General features: G+C 36.9%; 1 long non-coding RNA gene across 1 annotated transcript; it reads right to left on the minus strand.

Moving 5' to 3' along the window:
* Positions 1-11,982: 11,982 nt before the first annotated feature.
* LOC143720955 (uncharacterized) lies at positions 11,983-18,202 on the minus strand. Its single transcript, XR_013196657.1, has 3 exons — positions 18,170-18,202; positions 14,227-14,284; positions 11,983-12,092 (listed from the first exon to the last, which is right to left on the minus strand). It is a non-coding gene; the product is annotated as an uncharacterized LOC143720955 (long non-coding RNA).
* Positions 18,203-18,418: the final 216 nt, after the last annotated feature.

Raw genomic sequence — 18,418 nt, forward strand, 5'->3', positions numbered from 1 at the left:
TCTTATATACCACATTTAACAAGATTTCATCTTTAATATGAACGAGTGACTAAGTTTTACTTTTAAGTTGCATTTAAGTTGCACCATTAATGAAACTATAACTAAAATTAAACTGAAATGTATAGGAAATTTTAAAATGATATTAAAATAAAACTAATTTAAAAATGCAATACTATAATAACCTTGGTCTGTGCCTGAATATTCATGAATGTACCTGAATTTGTTCTATTGTATTCATGGATGCTTGTAATTTGGTTATTATTTTCTATGCAGATGCCCTACAAAATTACCCCAAATATTCTAGAATAATTAATTCTTTACAAACAGAACTATTCAAAACAATCGGGTGAAATTGTTTCCATATTGCAATCTACATCACATAATATTGCAATGTCAGTTTGTTTCCAATGTCGTGCAACAAATCGCCTACCCTGCCTTTAAACCGACCAGATAAAGGCATCTTAGACAGCATTGCACAAACACTGAATCTGAAGGCACCTTGATCCCTCTCATAGGATACAGTAGCCTATACACTTTTTCCGTGTTCAAACACAGCCTAGATCTCGGTGAAAATGCTATTCTGGTGGTGTAAATCAGCTCGGTGGTCATAATTTCAATCTTCATAGCGCAGCAATCAGCGTGAGGGATAAAAGGGTTTTATTACGCCACAGCTGGCAGCTGGTTCTCACCCCCTTCATCAGCCGTATACAGAACGCCTGGCCACTCAATAGATGCAATTATGCTAAAATAGCATTCTTTACCTAACCAGCATTGGCCACGATATCAAAATATCAAACAGAATGAACGCTTATGCAAACATAGGGTACAAAGTATTCAAGTTGAAGTTTAGAAACTGTCATTTTAAACGCACGCGCGCTATGAAATCTTACCTCAGGCAAACAGAAACGAGTAGTTCACGATAGCTTGCATAAAATGCGATAGCGGTTGGGTAACACACTAACACTTGTAATTTTGTTTAATTTATCTGCCAATACTAACACGTGTCATTTTGTTTAATGTATCTGCCAGTCAAAGCTCTCCCTTGAGTAGAAATATCAAATTCAATTCAGTGGTGGCTATAGTAAGGGTCAGCTTCGCTAGGTCCGTTTGCTCTACGTCAGCATTTTTAGGCTGTCGGTTTTCATCTGCTATAATGTCAAGTTGTTTTCTTCTGTGCTCGGATGTTTCCTGTAGCAATTTATTTAATGTGTTTCTTTTCTTGCTCACGCAAAATAAAAGGGTTTCACTCTACCTTTGAGATTGATGTGTAATCATGAATGTTTAATAGAGCACTCTCTTGCACAATACGAGCTAACGTCAGCAATCAAATTGGTTATACAATAGCCTATCTTGTATCATACGCCTATTGCGTATTCTGTCGTGGAAATGAACGTGCATGTAACAAATGCATAACATATTCAAAGTTTTCAGGACCAACTGAGTTTAATTGAATACATTACTCATGGTGATATTGTCTTTCTGCATCAAAACAAATTGCAAAAGGACGGAAATACGTTGTCATTTTGGAGCAAGTAATTGAGCCAAAAGCATAGTGTGTCAAAAACAATTGCAAAATGTTATATTTTTTAACGATTGGTGACTTTGTCTGACATTTCAAGTTTTCAAATTTTACATAAATGACTATCTTCGAGCAGGGCCTTGAAAAATCATTATTAATATTAATGTACGGTTGAATAGATAATGGCCTTACAGGCTTTTTTAGGACTACTGAGAATTCGTCTGGCATTCAGCATATCTAATTATCAGTTCTCTGAAATATGAGAGACTTTGGCACTGAAGGTAAAACTGCAGGACTTGTAGCCCATGATAACTAGCCTACATCTTTTTGCATTACCGCCTTCCATCCTTCTGTTCCTATGTGTTTATGCAAGAGGAGTCGAGTGCTTGCTTTTTGTTTTATTGTCAAATAAATCTAACTGTCTCTTGGGCATGTGTGAATCACTTTAGTTCAGGTGCAGAGGATTCAGACAATTTAATCTCACACAATCTCATCAGATAGATATATTCCAGTGGGAACGGACATGCGCTTTGTGTGTGTGCACACCGTTTGTGTGTGTATCCTGCAAATTACCAGCCACTCAAGGCTTCATATGAGAAATTAGATTCAAATAAGACCACATTTCACAATTTCATTATACAGCATATCACTTTTGGGTGGAGATTTCTTTTTCTTGCAAAAAATATATAAATGAGCAGAACATTAAAGTCAAATGTACAAGGATTTTAAAGAAGGCCTGTGAATTAACTAAATTAAATTTCAGTAGCCTATGCACCCACAAAAATAGGTTCGCTGTAAAAAATCACTGTAAACATTGCTTAAACTACAAAAAGCTTAAAGGTTTAGTTAAGCCAAAAATGAAAATTATCCCATAATTTATTCTACTCGCCATCAAGCCATCCTAGGTGTATATGAGTTTCTTCTTTCAGCCAAACACAATCAGAGTTATATTAAATAATATCCTGGCTCTTCCAAGCTTTATAATGGGAGAGAATGGTACCTTGTTTTTTGAAGCCCAAAAAAGTGCATTCATGATCCATTATAAAAGTGATCCATATGGCTCCAAGGGGATAATTAAAGCCTTCTGGTGTGAAACAATGTGTTTTTGTAAGAAAAATATCCATATTTATAACTTTATAAACTATAAATACTGGCTTCCGGTAATGACCATAAAGCGAGTCTAGTTCTGGTGGAAGAGTGAACTCTGACCCGATGTTTAACGTATTGACGAACTCAGAAGCGCAGAGGATAGAGCAAAACAAAATACCGGTCATGAATTAGAAGTCTAAAAGGAGAATTTTTAAAGAGAAATGATGGAGGAACTTGAGTTTGATTAGCTTAAGGTACCATTCACTCCATAGGAAGAGGATCATTTTTTAATATAACTCTGATTGTGTTCGGCTGAAAGAAGAACGTCATATACACCTATGGCTTTAGAGTGAGTAAATTATGGGATAATTTTCATTTTTGGGTGAACTAACCCTTTAACATAAGACACTAATAAATATCTTGCATAGCTTAATATAATAAATAGATAATAAACAATAACATTCATACTACTTAGATTTTTCTATGCATTTTACAGTAAAATTACATAAATTGTCCTATTAAGTCCTAAAAATATGCCTGCATGGTAACATACCAAGTGACATGCAGGTTTTTACTGTATTGTATATGCTTTATTCCCTATTACTGAAGTACATTACAATCCACAAAACCACATGATGTCGTTGATAGCTCCTCTCAGGTCTGCTGCCATAAAGAAAAGTGTTGGATTGATCTGTCAGCAGGGAGAGCGGAGGCAGAGGTTCAGTTTTCAGCGAAATACAGGGAGACTGACTTTAAAAGGAGCTTTGGTACATACCACCCGAACAAAGTCTAGTAATAAGAGGCCAGAAAAACACACAGAGGACCGACGTGCAAGCAGTGAAAATGTACAACCACTAAGTTATCAGGCTGTTTATTTGCGTCGGACAAGAATACTCTCGCAGACTTGCATAAATTGACGTTAACTAAGGGGGATTTTGAAGGGATTTGCTTCCAGATGAGAGTTTCAATGCTGCGCAGCGTGTGGGGAAATGTGGGATGCTTGCTGCCGCCAAACGGTCCTTTCCCTGCACTGAGGATTGTAATGATTTATCTTGAAAGAAGCAAAGTGTGAAAGAGGTTCAAGTGCCCTTATCGGTGGTTGGAGATGGTTGTTTACCATCTGCACTACATGGTGTGCAATCAAGGGTAGATCGTAGGAGTCACTTTAATAATACTCTACTCTTGATCATTTTCCAGGATGAAGGGTTTTATGCAAGATTGCAAACAAATCCCTATTGGATCCTCATAATTCAACTCTAATGCAGTCTCGCCCGGGTGAGTTAACTTGTATGAAAAGTGGATGTTATTTGCTATCACCGCAGGTCTGACAGAATAATTGGGATTCCGCTGGTGTATAAAATGGAAGGTAATTCCCTCGAACCCCCTCCATATGCGTTTGTGCAGCATCACATCAATTTTATTACGAGTCCTGGTGTGGCTCGACAATATTAGCCATTTAACCTTTCCGGTTGCTAATAGGAGATATCAGGGGGAGGGGGAGTCTAATCCAATAACAGGCTGTGAAATGTGTATTTTTGTCCATTTAAATGCAAATGAAGTGGTACTGGAGGCTGTAAGGGGTTGATGGCTGAGGGCAGCGGTGCATGGTCTGCATGAGACAGGGGTACATGCAATGAGATCAGACGGGCCCAGATATCACATAAGGGTTGGGGGGGGGGTTGAGTTAGCGTTGGTGGAAGGGGAATGGTGGTGACTGTAATGAGCGAAAATAAACATTTCCTGTCCGTTGGAGATGCGATCTAAGGATGATAAATGGAGCGGCCGCAGGTGAGGATGATAAATCGCTTGGCTGGGCTGATTGGGACGTGGCTGGTGGGAAAGAACAGAGGGGAGGGAGCCCTGCTGGATATTAGTCGTACCTCATGCTGTGGGGTTGTAGAGGGATGAGCGAAATACCACATTTTCATTTCGCTATAAAGCTAAGTGCAAATGATTCGAGTACTGAAGGAATAGTTCACCCGGAAATTTTTATTCTGTCATCATTTAACTCGTCCTCATGTAATTAGCTTAGGATAATAACTCATTTTAATATTTCTATCAGCACTGCTGATGAATGAGTCATTCATAAAGGTGGTCACCTTTTTTGGTCCTGCATGAATTTGCATTTTTGAGCAAATTGGTTTAAAAAAAAATTCAGTGAATCACCAATAAAGACTGTCTCTTGCTTTGTTTCTCACTGAGTGAATATAATGAAACATTTGTGTGAATGATTATTCAAAAAGACAGTTACCTGTTTTGTTTCTGAATCAATCATTGTTTTTGAGCAAATTGTTTGAATGAAAGATACAGTGACTCCAAAAACGGTCACCTGTTTTGTTTCTGAACAGATTGGTGTTTTTGAATGAATCAATTGAGTTCAAAGTTCAGTTACTTCTTCAGACGAACTCAGTATGTGAATCTGAGCAGCCTTTCGCTTGTTTTGTTCCTGAATTAATCAGTATTTTTAACAAATCAGTTGAATCCCTGATTAAGATGATCAGCCAATTAGTTCATATGAATCAAACTGGACTGTTTTTTTTGCATTTTTGTCTATTTCTGTCATTTTTTAATTGGAAAACAGTTATAAGGTTGAAACTGTCATGATTGGCTCTTGAAAATCCAACAGCTGTCTGTTGACCTGTCATGGCCTTTAACTGGGCTGTACTTGCACTCTGCTCCAACTTTTGTTAAAACTGGAAGGAGCATGTGAGGATAAATCCCAGATGAGTCTTTAATCTTCAAATCTGATGTGAAATCGGATGGAATAAGCGGCTCTGGCATTGCCATCAGTGTGTGTGTGCGTATGTGTGTGTGTGTGTGCGTGTGTGTGTCTGAGTCAATTTAGAGGTACATTCTCAGGCTGATAGAAAGGGGGTCTGCGCTAATCCCACCCTTGCATCTAACTTCCCTTCTCTGATCGATTGTGACCATGTTTATTTCTCCCCACATTCTATTGATTCCTCAGGATAAGAAACCAAATAAAATAAACAAAAGCGGAGACATTTAAAACCAGACAAGTGTTTAAAAATGATGTTTGGTTAGGCAGATGACCCAGAAAGTGAAGATGGTGTGTTCATTAATCGGTGAGTAATATTCTCACAGGATGATGCAGGTTTTTTTTTCTAGGGTGTATAAAGAAAGCTGGTAACATCCAGCAAGTTTATGATTCAGATTTCAGTTCATTTCTGGTCAGGCTTGCACAACATAAATATGTTGCGAGAGGCATCAATAATTCACCAGATCATTGAAAGATTTATTTTCAGAATGTTTAAGGCAAGCATCACTATTACTCATACTTAAGGATAAGGGTTGGCTTATTTAGGGACCTAAATATTTTGGACTTAACCAGGGTCATAAACTAATCTGCCAAAAGTACCACAAATCTAAAATGTAGGGACATAGTGATTTTTTTAATATAACTTTATGTTGTTTTATTCAAGGCCTATTTAGTTTAGTGCAACTTAGATAGTGTTGCTGTCTGAATGAACTGAATTTCATTCACTGAATGAACTGGAAGCAAACGCTCCCAAAAGCTCCAAATCTTGTGAATTATTTCCAGCTAATGTACTTGCTATTTGACTAAAGCTCTTTGATGTTGAATTATTGTTAATTCATATATTTTATGGGCACATAAATGGGCAGCATACTGTTTAAAAATAGTTAAAAATGCTCCCATAAAGATAAAATATATATTTTTTGAAAATCAGTTTGAAACGGTTGATTTTTGAAATGGCTAGCAACGCCTTAGCAACCACCCAAAATGCCCTACCATCTGTATAGCAATGCACTGTACCTAAGTGTGTTGCTAAGCAGGTGAGTGGAGCGTTTTGGGTGGCTGCTAACCACATAGCAACTACATAGCAACGCCTTGACAACCACTGTTGCATCACATCAGAGCCCTTCCCATAATTTCTTCACGAAATGCATGTGAATGCATAGGCCTACAATGTGTCCGTACATTGAGAAATAACTTCAAACAATCTGGTGTTTATTATTGAACAGGAGTTTTAAGGCCTGAATTGCATCATGTGTTAGGCCTACTGCAATCTGACCTCCACTCTAATATATATTTATTTCATACTTTAAAGTTCAAAGTTTCTTCAAAAGGAAAACCAAAAGCTATGAGTGTAGAAAAAAGGCTTCTGGAGTCTTAATGTACAAATAAACATCCGGAATATTAGAAGTTCACGCAGGTGACGATGTGTGTGCTGAGGATAGTGGAAAACACACAGTGATGTGGAGCTCCTCTCACGGTAACTTTCCGTCTTTGAGGTGCTAATTACTGGAGTCTTGAAAATCGCTGATCCTTGTGTCAGCAGTAATAAGTCGCCAGACCCCCGGTGGTGATTTTGTTTTTTAGCGAACCATTCATTTAGCTGCTGTAGCAAGTCAGGGGGGAAATATTGTTCTCCTTACTGAAGGGCTCTAGGGCTTTGTTTTTGTCGGAGGGTGCAGATAATACGCTTGCTGCGATGGACCATGCCTCGTTTGGAGCACAGGGTGTGTCACTTCAGGGCACTGGAGAGGAAATGATATCAATGTTTGTTCACTGGTTTGTGTCGGTTGACAGAGCGGTGGTTGTAAACATTAAAGTCTTCGTCTTTTTCTGCATGGGATAGGTGCAAAATTGCCTGTGATGTCTGGTAGGAGAGATGCAATGATCCAAACAAACTAAATTTGCATTTCCTGAAGGAAATAACCTGCACACACCAGCTATGGAATAAAAGAAAAGAAATGCCGGGAAATATGTTTGTAATGATTGTATATATATATAAAAATCAGCAATGTACAACTAGAATCAATGGTGTTTATTAACAATGAATTGTTTACATTTAAGATGAATTATTCAAATAACTAGATTGAAACAAATTTCAAAATGAAAACATCAAGTGAAGTCAAAGAGTTACCATTTCAAGTCAGTTTAACATGAACCAATCACATTTGAACTAGAAACCCGATACAGTGGTGTTAAAACAAAATTAAATGTTTAAATGATATATTAATATATGCATATTAATATATGTGTGTGTGTGTGTGTGTGTGTGTGTGTGTGTGTCCAAGTAATGCATGTGTTTCCTTTGAAACACAAAGTTAATCTGAAGTTAAACCTGCCTCCTGGTAGGTTTAATTTAAGCCTCAATTTAGTCCTGGAGTTACTCTTGTCTTCCTCCAGGAAATCAGCTTAAAAACTCTGGACTAAACTGAATCTAGGACAATTTAAAGCCATGACAGAAAAAGCAGATTTCGGTTAATCTAGTTTAAAGGGCCAGGACTAGGCTTGAACTCTGTCCGGGAAACCGCCCCAAAGTCATTTCAACTTAGATTACATTAAAAAAGCAAAGAATATTGTTAAATCTTGTATGTGATTCATTTACAAAAATGTACAAAAATGCTTAACTTATTTTGATGCTTTAAAGCAATGTAAAAACATACTGTATGTTGTCATAATTTATCGATCATATATTTTTTTCAGTGTACAAATGGTGGGTAGCCTAGATGGAATTGTAAAAATGGATGGAATACAAACATGTTGAGGGCTGCACAATAAGAGCCAAACCTAGAGATTGCCATGGTTTTATTTCAGTTAGCCTAATAGTTGGTTTGATTAGCACTGAGAGATGATCTTATGGAAAGTACCCCATGCCAATCTCTAGGTATGGTGAAGCGTATGTGATGATGTGGGGCTGTTTTAATTCCAAAGCCCAAGGGAACTTTATCAGGATGTACAGTATTCCTGGATCCATGAAATAACTGGCCTTTAAAAATAAAAATCTGCCTGCCTCTATGGGAATTTAACATAGGGGTGTCCTGACTTATGCACCCTGTATTTTAAGGAAGAACATTTATTTATTTATGATACATTATTCATTCACAAATAAAATTGGTGTCCTTAAAGGTTGGATTTTTCCTCATTTAATTAAGGCATTAAGATCAATTTCTAAAAGCTGATTTTTTTTTATTCCTCTTTTTAGTCAACTTTAGCATTATTCACTCATGCTAAGCACTGTATACTGCCTGCTGTTTTTTTTTAAAGTGAAGTAGACATTATTCCACAAATAAAAGTTCAGATTACTGTCACGTGACCTCATTTTGTTTCATGTTAAATTCAACAAGCGTGTCCAACCTTGGAAAATTAAAAACTAATTTGGCATTTTTAGACCATTTTAAGTGCTTTTTTTTCAGGTATAGGCCTACAGACATTTACATATAATTATTAAATAAAATTACTAAGTTAAATTACAGCAGCTTTAAAAGAGATGTACTTTTGTATTCATAAAATAATTTCCTCATGGCTGTTCATTATATACTAAAATTAAAAAGGCGGGTTGGGGTGGAAGAAATCCTTTCAAGCTTCTATTTATGGACATTCAGAGAACTTTCAGAACTAATATCTGAAAACCGATAACATAGACCCCCAGAGTTTTCATCGATTTCTTTCTCTTATTAGTTTTATTATGACTTTTGTAGGAAGGCACACACTGATGTAAGAAAGACTGAGGATTTCTCTTAAATCTGATCTCTGAGGACAAATTCTACTGTTCCAAATATATGTCAGAGAAGGGAAAAACGAATAATATGAAGTCTTAAATCATATCAGTGTATGATACTTGAGAGTATAATAGCAAAGACATAAAAACAGTCGATGAACAATAAAACATTGATGCATGAAGGTGTACAAGTTGCCCTAGAATTCAACAGAATTCAACAAATCACGATTATTAAAAAACAATATCATATATCCATATTCAGTAAAAATTAAACAGCAGCATTAACCACTCTCTTGTGACATTTGGTAACATACTGAAGTGTTATTTCCATGCCATCTGGACATTTCATTTCATTTGTTAATGGAGGATTTGTCCTAATCTGACAGATGGGCAATTCACTATGAACACTAAACAATTTCAGAAAGCAGTATCACGCATTCATTTCTCTGAAAATATTACTGTAGAGTAAACTATACTCGAAATAAGACTGTAGTGGGGTATCAAAGCTGTTTTCAGCTGTTCAAACATCTCTGGTTGCTTTGCTCCCTGTTTAAATAGACATGAAATATAACTTATATAATTCCCTGCACATTCTGGTGGAACATTCTAGAAAGTACCAGCAAAAAACAATGATTGCATGTTGCATGAGTTGTTTTAGTTTTAACTTTAGTTTGGCTAAAATACTGATAATTAATTAAATACAAACGGTTAAACAGAGAAAGATTTAATTAGGTGATATTTTTTTTTAGCGCTGAAATATTGCGTGCAAAACGGGCACAGTTCAAACAACAACAAAAACCATGAAAAAAAATGGTTAGGAATGATGTATAGCTCTGATTCCCTAAAACACATCCTTTCAAAACCTTAATATGCAAACCTCAGCTTTTTGGTTCCATCATCCCATTGCAGTTTATACGATTTTCATCCTCACACTCTCAGACTCTCTTAGAGAAAATAAGATTGCTTTCTCACTCATTTATCTGAAGCCCATCAACAGCCAAAGGGTAAGAAGTGCTTCATCCAAAATAGATGCATTAGTGGTTTTAAGATGCTGAGGTACAGATTGACGCTTTGCAAAGCTAAGCCGTCTCAAATTGATCTGCAGAAATTTTTCAGAAAATATATACAAATAATTGATCGTGAAATTGTGTGTTATTTCCCGAGCACGGTAATACTGAACCTTGAACTCAACTAATGGCCCTTTTTCTTTTCTATGAGCTTTTCATTTCTTTAAAGTGGTCATATTAGGGGAGCATTGATTAACGGAATCAGTCAACAAAAGGCCTCCGTAATTTATAATGCGGTGAAATTATGATGTCTGTTTATTCGAAGTTTCCACAAACAGAGCTGAAGTAGCCCAACTCCAGCAATATAAAACAGGTAAACTTTTAGTCTACCATGTAATTTTCCTCCAGGTTTGCCTGTTTTATTGTCCACCAGGCAAACCTTTACACCCAACCTTTATATATGCATTTCTTTCTTCTGTGCAACACAAAATAATACATTTGGAAAACATGTTTTTTGTCAATGAAAGTCAATGGGGTTCCATGTCGTTTTGGACCCCAATGACTTTAATTGTACTGGCAAATACTATCAAACAAACCCTTAATCCAAAAGAAATAGTTGGTATATGTTTCAGAAGAAAAATGCAATAATAGAAAAATCATCAAGTTTTGCAAGTCAAACTAGGCCAATAAGAAAGTTTCTTTCTTTAAGAATCAGAACAGATCTGTATTGAGATTAAAAATAAATATACAAAGCAATTAAAAATGCATGTGGCGAATAATCATGAGAGCTCAAAATGAAATACTGGGATAGATAGGTGTTCAAATAAGAAAGAGAAGTAGGCCTATATAACTGGCCCTCATTGCTTTATTTAATAGGGAGAAAGCACTGGTACAATCAAACTTGGATTACCTTGTACTCTGTGAAAGTTTTATTCAAGAGCGTTTAGTTTAAGAAGTTTTAATGACCCCTTTTGATGGAGATAAAACTCTTCACGGAGCAAATTTCTCCATGATAATGTCTTTGATTGTCATTGCCGGGTGGGTTATTGTGGGAGATTTTCAGTGTGGGCTGACAGATATGGCTTATAATATCTTTCATCCTATTAAAATTCTACAAAACCGCTATTAAAGTGTCAGATTGATCCATAAAAAACTCTAGCCTAATATTTGCCATTGAGCGATAAGATTAAAAAATAATATGCATGTTTTGCCACAATAACAGAAAGAACGTTGCATTTTAAATCTGCTTTTTAATTTTTTTACTCAGAGACGGTTATATATCAAATTTGAAGGGAGACATCTGGCAGTGGACGGGCACAGACAGCGCCGGGCATGAGGAAGCTATTATGCCCGCTGCTGCTGTAGTCGATCCATTATCAAACCCAATTTGGTGGGACAGATTGCACTGCTGGGACAAGCGACTGACCCCTGAGTCTTGTTTGGGTTGGTGTGTGTGGTGGAATGGACAGGGTGTCCTCTGCTGCAGACTCATCATCACACACACACTTACACGCCACACCCATTCATCATTCTCTTTCTGCCAAGCACCCCTTCACGACGGTGAGAAAGTAGCAGATTGAGCCAGTGCGCAGCACACGGGTCACGGTCCTATTCCGGTGAACGGAAGCGTGACCTGCCCTGCAAGAACAACAATTTAGACAATGCAAAACACAAATGAAAACAGGGCTGCTCAGAGTGAGGTGAGTCTGACTCTCGAGCTCCCAACAGAGAAGCCGGTGCTATTTTGGTCGGTGGGTTAATGTGGAACTCACCAATCAATGGTGCAATGGTGTCTATATAGATATAAAGGCTTATATATAACTTTGAATCAGATTCTTTCTTAAGGCACTTCACTGAATCTTTTACCTCCCGTAGGCACTAACAAATGGAATGAACAGGTTTCGCAACTGGAATCCGACTGGCTTTAATGTAGGCCTGTATCTCCACTCTCCAGGTAGTCCTCTTCTTTTTGTCTTGAGACGTCCAACCCTGAATGGGGATTAGAAGTTTTGTAGGCCATCACAAGCCCTCAGGCATCAACAGAGAACTACAGAGACACATGCTCAAAATTACACTTGTGTTAGTGCTTGTAACTTTTTAACCATGTGGTCTATAAATGAAATTCCTGGGCTTTATGGTTTAATGATTCATTCAACACACCTGCTGGTTTCAGTTTCCGCCTGGCAAAATTGTCGACCATTTTGTTTTTCTATGTCCTCCCACAAATTTTAAAACTATCAAAGCTATCAAAATAGAGTTAACCTTTTAAATAAAGATTGTATCAATTATATCATTATACCACAAGAAAAATGTAGGCATGTTTTTCATTAAATCATTAATTCAAGAGATTCATTCAAAATGGCTGATTCATACAGTAATGAAACAAGTGAAGCCTTAATGAGTGAGTCATTGAATCATTCAGTCAAACCGATTTAATTTTTTTTTTTTTATTAAAATACACAATGTCAGAACCTCTAGTAAACTGCATGTCATTTTGTTTAGTTGTTTATTAAGTATTGTGGGAGAATCATGATCTCTATTTAAAAAAATATATTGATTCTCAATTTATTACAACCTGCTAGTCAAAAAATAAAAATTTAATTTTTGTATAATTATTGTCTATCTGCCATTTTTAATTGGAAATGTATTTATTTACTCATCAAATTTATTTGACCATGAAGACTGCAACCTACGGAACCCCTGAACCGCAACGTAAAAAAAGAAAAAAAAATCTGTAAAAAAAAAATCTAAAATTACGAGAATAAAGTCAAAATTACGAGAATGTCTTCCATAGAAGTTATTTTTGTGTGTGTGCTTGCCGTTGTTTTCTCATTCATAATTGCCGCACAGGCATTCATAACGGTACGCGTCCACTGGTGCAGAGTGTTTCCAATTCATATAACAAAATATATAGCCGGAATATACTTTACAGGCGAAAACACTTTTCAGACTGGAAGGAGTTATCCAGCTTTTTATCTGAGGAAATCACGGGATCTGACCAAATGATTGGATGATTGGATTGATAGATAGCAAAGCACCACCTACTGGTCACAATGTATAAAAAACATAACATTTTTAAACATCGCTTTAAAATGTAGTGGATTCACCATTCTACGGGGATGTTTATTTAGCTTCTAATGCAGGCAGAGCTTGGCCCATAACAGCTTTCAAATTTTGCTAAGAGAGTCCACATAAGATCATTCAAATAATTTGTTTTTCATAGAAAGACTTCTGATAAAAGGTAAGTGAGGGAGACAGGTCTCAGTATGCAAATAAAGACAAAATAATGCTAAATCTTGGAGGCATATTGAGTCTCACAGTGCAGAAGTGTTTCCAGGATGAAGACAAAAACACGTACTGTAAATGGGGCTGTAAGACAATCAAGTGAATGGAAGTATGTGAAAGGATTTCATTTGTCCTTTTCTAGTGTCCTCTAAGAAAAAAAATCACATTATGGTCTCTTAAAATGTTCTCATCCTCACATTTCGTCCTCAGGTTATCAAACTTTGTTGGCTTTCTAGGACTTAACAAGGATGGTGTCATAAATTCTTTTCAATTAAAAATATTTTATCTTTTTGACATTAATTAATTATGACTTTTGGACAACAAGCTATTTTCAAAACATTTTATTCCTTATCATAGCTTGTGGTAAATAAAATGTGGATTTCTGGCAAGAATAGACTATTTGGCTCTAACAACCTGATTGCTATCGTTCATTCCCTCTATTAAAACCCCTGATTAAATGTCATACCGTGTTGATCACAGTAATACATCCTGATTGTAATCATGGTTTGGCGCTCTGTGAATAATCAACTGTATTCATGCAAAACCAACAGAGAGAGGCTTTTTAATGACGGCACTTGTGGGAGATTTGGTTATAGATCTTTAAAATCCCAGTGGGCAACCTGTCGGCCAGGTCTCGGCAATCAACAAAAGATGTATTTATTTATTTATTTTTAAATTAGAGCCATCTGATGTTTCACTGCAATCTTGCATCTAGGGAGAGATGAATTGACGGATGACATCTATGATCGCCCCTCATGGAACTTTAACGCTTCAATTATTTTTCTCGATAATGGCCTCATCTTTATCCCGTTGATGAAGCGTGTCTGGCTAAACAAACCTGATTTTTGAAGAGAGGGAATAAGCTGCCGCTACAGAGACTCTGCAGTGCTGATGACCTAAATAGAGAGAGAGAAAAAAGAGAGGCAGAGAGAGAGAGAGAGAGAGAGAGAGAGAGAGAGAGAGAGAGAGAGAGAGAGAGAGCGGGGAATGGAAAGGAACAGCAATTAATTGAATACTTTACATTTTTGCATTAAGACTGCACTGTATAAGGTCGAGAATGACTTGAATAACAACAAGACCTACAATGCAAATTGGAACCTTCTTTTGTCACCACCCAATCAAAATCATTTGGATTTCATACCGTAGCATAATGGTTCTATTATTTTTTTTTTTTTGTGGATTTATTTCGCCATAAGCTTTAGCTCGAACTTTACACGGTCCAATAAGTCTGAAGCACAGAAAGAAAATTTATTGAATAAATAAATTATATACCCCAGCTTACTGAGACATCTGGGCCGTTTTCTGTCTTATGAAACAAGCTAAATCTTTTATACACCATCAAATGCCTTTGCACTATACCAGATAGATAAGGAGCAGAAGATGGACCATACATAAATGAATGGGAGAAATGTCTCAATATGGCTGCTATAAGAATGAAAGTCTCAAGAACAAATCATCTTTTTATAGATGTCTGCTATAGATGCTCGCCTGCTTTTTTCTAAAATGTTATGTTACATATTCAGCACAATGTCACAGTGTGGGTTTTGTGTCTTGTTCCTTGTTCTTGTCTGTCACGTGCTTCCCTATTTGTCATGTGATCCTGCCATGTGTCTTGTCATTTGTTAATTGTCTGATCATTGTCCACGGTGTTCCTTGTCTTGTAGTTAGTTTGTAGCCCTCATGTTTGCCCTGTGTCTTTGTCGTGGATTGTATGTTTCTAGTGTTGACTGTTTCCCGCCCTTGTTCTTGTCTCATGCCTTGCCTTGCCCTTGTTTTATGTTTGTTTATGTTTTAAAAGTAAAGTTTGCGTTTGGGTCCTCACCGGTTTGCCTCCAGTGGTTTGATTGCGTTACAGTGCAGTGGCAGGGATATACAAAAACTTAACAACATCCATTCCCATGATGTTTGGAATGACTTATCGCGTTAGGAAATAATTACATTTTAGTCACATAGCATTGGTTAAAAGTTTAAAAGTTAAAAGTCTGTAATGGAAAAGCAGCTAGCGAGGCAGAATGAAGTCTTTTTGTGCCATTCTTACACATTCTAATACTATAAAAAGTTATTGAAGATGAGAATTTTCATGTATGAACAGCACATTATGTACTTAATTCAGAGCTCAGAACCCTCTTTTATGGGAAACGCCTCACAAAAAACTGTATATAATCAAAGTTGTTTTGAATGACTTTGACTTAACTTTGAATCAAAATAATGAATAATGCTGAAAAAACAAGCCCTGACCAATAATGAATGGCTTTTTGTCTGTAGATTTAAAGAGCTGTTGTCATAGAGATGTTTTAAATGGTACACATAGCTTTTTGTTGGATAGTATGCAGATATTCTAGACACATTTTGAATTTATATTCCTTGTCTTTAAAGATTGGAAAAACCAAATGGGAGAACATCTGGTGGAACAGAAACACATTAATTCGTTTAAAAACGATCTAATACAGTACAGATTTATGTCTCTAAATGAGTCTTCACAGAACATTTAAAGCGCAGAATCTGCTTAGAGTGCAGAACCGTAAACTAGGAATACAGAAACATTTCTGGGTTAATGTTAATTATAACATTTCACAAAGAAATGTAGGTTAGGGGATCAGAAAGAGTCCAACCACCCTCATCTACGTGAGAAGTGAAGAGGACAACTCAATACTAATCAAATTATCTCTGCAGGCTTGTTTAATGTTGAACAACAGTAAGATATTTCAAAACAGGAATAGACAAATTGCCTTTAGAGAGTGTGGAATGAGCATATGCTGAGGCTAATAAACCTTGTTAAAAGGAGAAAATAGAGAAAACAATCTAAAATGGAACGTGCAGCTTACTATTTTATATTCGCTAGTTTTTAAGGGTATGGTGAACCCCGTGAGCAACGATGTCTCTCTGCTGCTTGAAAACACGATTTGAATTTATTCGCTCAATTGACTTACAGTAATCCTAAACTAAACTGCTAGCCTATTAACGGCACTGAAGTCCCAAACAGCAGTTTTTCCAAACGTGAATCTACTTCCTTGTGGTGCTGCGTTAGCACTTTACATACTGCACATTTAAATATTTACCTGTGTTTATTCCTAGAGCCATTTAAGAGGCCTTCACAATCACAAAATTGTTAAAAATCTGCTTAAAATGTCTGGTAACTGATAAATAGCTGAAACTAAAATTCTAAATAAATAAAAAGTAAAACTCAAACTAAAATCAATCATTTCATACAAGTGAGTTTGTAGGCATTACAACATTATAATGTACAGTAAGAAAAATGGATATTCATTTTGAGATTTGTTAAATTATTCTTGTTGGCCTGGCAGCATAATACAGCGTTTTTAAAAAAAATCGTTTTCGCACATGTGAACGGTGATTGTTTTGACAATGGTGTCGTCTGTGTGAAAAATGCACCATTGTTGTGTAAACGTACTGTACCCTTAGATGAAAGCAAAGGCAATGTAAATGGAAAAATAGGAGAAATAATCATTATTCATTAATGAACCATGGCAAATAGCACATCCAGATGTCATGTCACATATGGCTGGAGACATGAACAGGTGTCAAAACTGCAAAAATATTGTGTATGTGTGCATACATTTTTTCAACAATATATTGCCATAACCAGGCCATCATTCTCAAAGGGGTTCTCATCTGGGACAATTCGATTGTCCCTGCTATTCTCTGGATAAAACCCTCTAGAGTACACTATTTCAAGGACTGGACAGTCTGTTTTGACATAAATATCAAACATAGTGGCTGGTTGAGGGTCTGTATTAAAGCAGTGTTGGGTCACTCATGGTATTTACCCATAATCCAGCCCAGACTGAGAATGACAGAAAATCACTGTAATCCGACAGCTACATGGCTAGGCTTAGAAAATGGTCTTAAGTGGCCTCTCTTCTTTTCGTTTAGAGCTGACAAAACAGCTGTAAAAAAAAAACAATCAAATCGTTTCCGTGGGCCCTGACATGCTGCTACGTGTTATTAGACCCTGGCTGGACATGTAATTGCTTATAAAAGAAAAACCAGTAGGTTCTGAATGAGCATTTTATGAGTACATCATGAAAGTAAAACGCAATTAATGCAAGACTAGAAAAATCAAGACATGTTGATTTAGAGTCTGCAGGAATTGCAGTTGTTAATCGCTCTCCAATCACGCTTAACGTGTCCAGTGGCACATTCACATGGGCTTTGACATTAAGTGGATCAACTTCCTCCCCATCAAAAGAGCAGGAGAGAAAGCCGCCACGATCCTCCAATTACCGTCAGGCTGCCATCCTGTTCCGTGCGTCAGTTTCAGGAGGTTATTTTAACCTCTGCTCCAGCTCATGTCCTCCGGCCTGGCACCCTTTCAAAAACAGCCCCTCTCCGCGTGAATGTGACAAACAGTGACAGCTCTGCAGCGCTAGGATTGTTTAGGTGTCTTCGCCATGCATACACATGGCCGAATGCAAACACAAACAGCTGTGCCTGACAGACAGGCAAGCAACGGCGCCTCTGCATTATCGACTGGGACAAACAACGTCCTCTCCACTCCTTTGCCAGCTCTGACCTCACATCTCGAAGCCTGTGTTAGGGCTGGCATCAATCTCAAGTGCAAAGTGTTTAGAGAATGAGGTCAAGCAGCAAGACATGAACGTCATGTCTCAAATCCAGCTGTCGGATCTGTCGGCTTCTACTCATCAACATGCGCGCACACATCATTTTGGTTAAGTCTTTATATAAATTAGTCTGAATATGAAGCATTAAGGAACGTCTTAAGGAATAGTCAAAATAAATAAAAAATGTTATTTACTCACCCAATTGTTGTTTCAAGCTTGCAGGTATTTTTACTATAAAATACAAAAATAGCGCATTAGTGTTGGGGATTTATCAGTAAAACTTTCTCGAGGTTACATCATTACACAAGTAGGTGATTCATTCTGGAACTAAACAAGTGACAGTTTTTACAAGTGAGTCATTAATTTATTTAGTCAAATGATTCATTCGAAATCACTGATTCAATCATTGATTGGCAAGGATGCCAATACTGGCTGCATCCGAAATCA

Source organism: Siphateles boraxobius, unplaced genomic scaffold (assembly GCF_051911475.1).
Source record: "Siphateles boraxobius isolate OS27281-9 unplaced genomic scaffold, OSU_SipBor_1 65, whole genome shotgun sequence".
NCBI classification, from domain to species: Eukaryota; Metazoa; Chordata; class Actinopteri; order Cypriniformes; family Leuciscidae; genus Siphateles; species Siphateles boraxobius.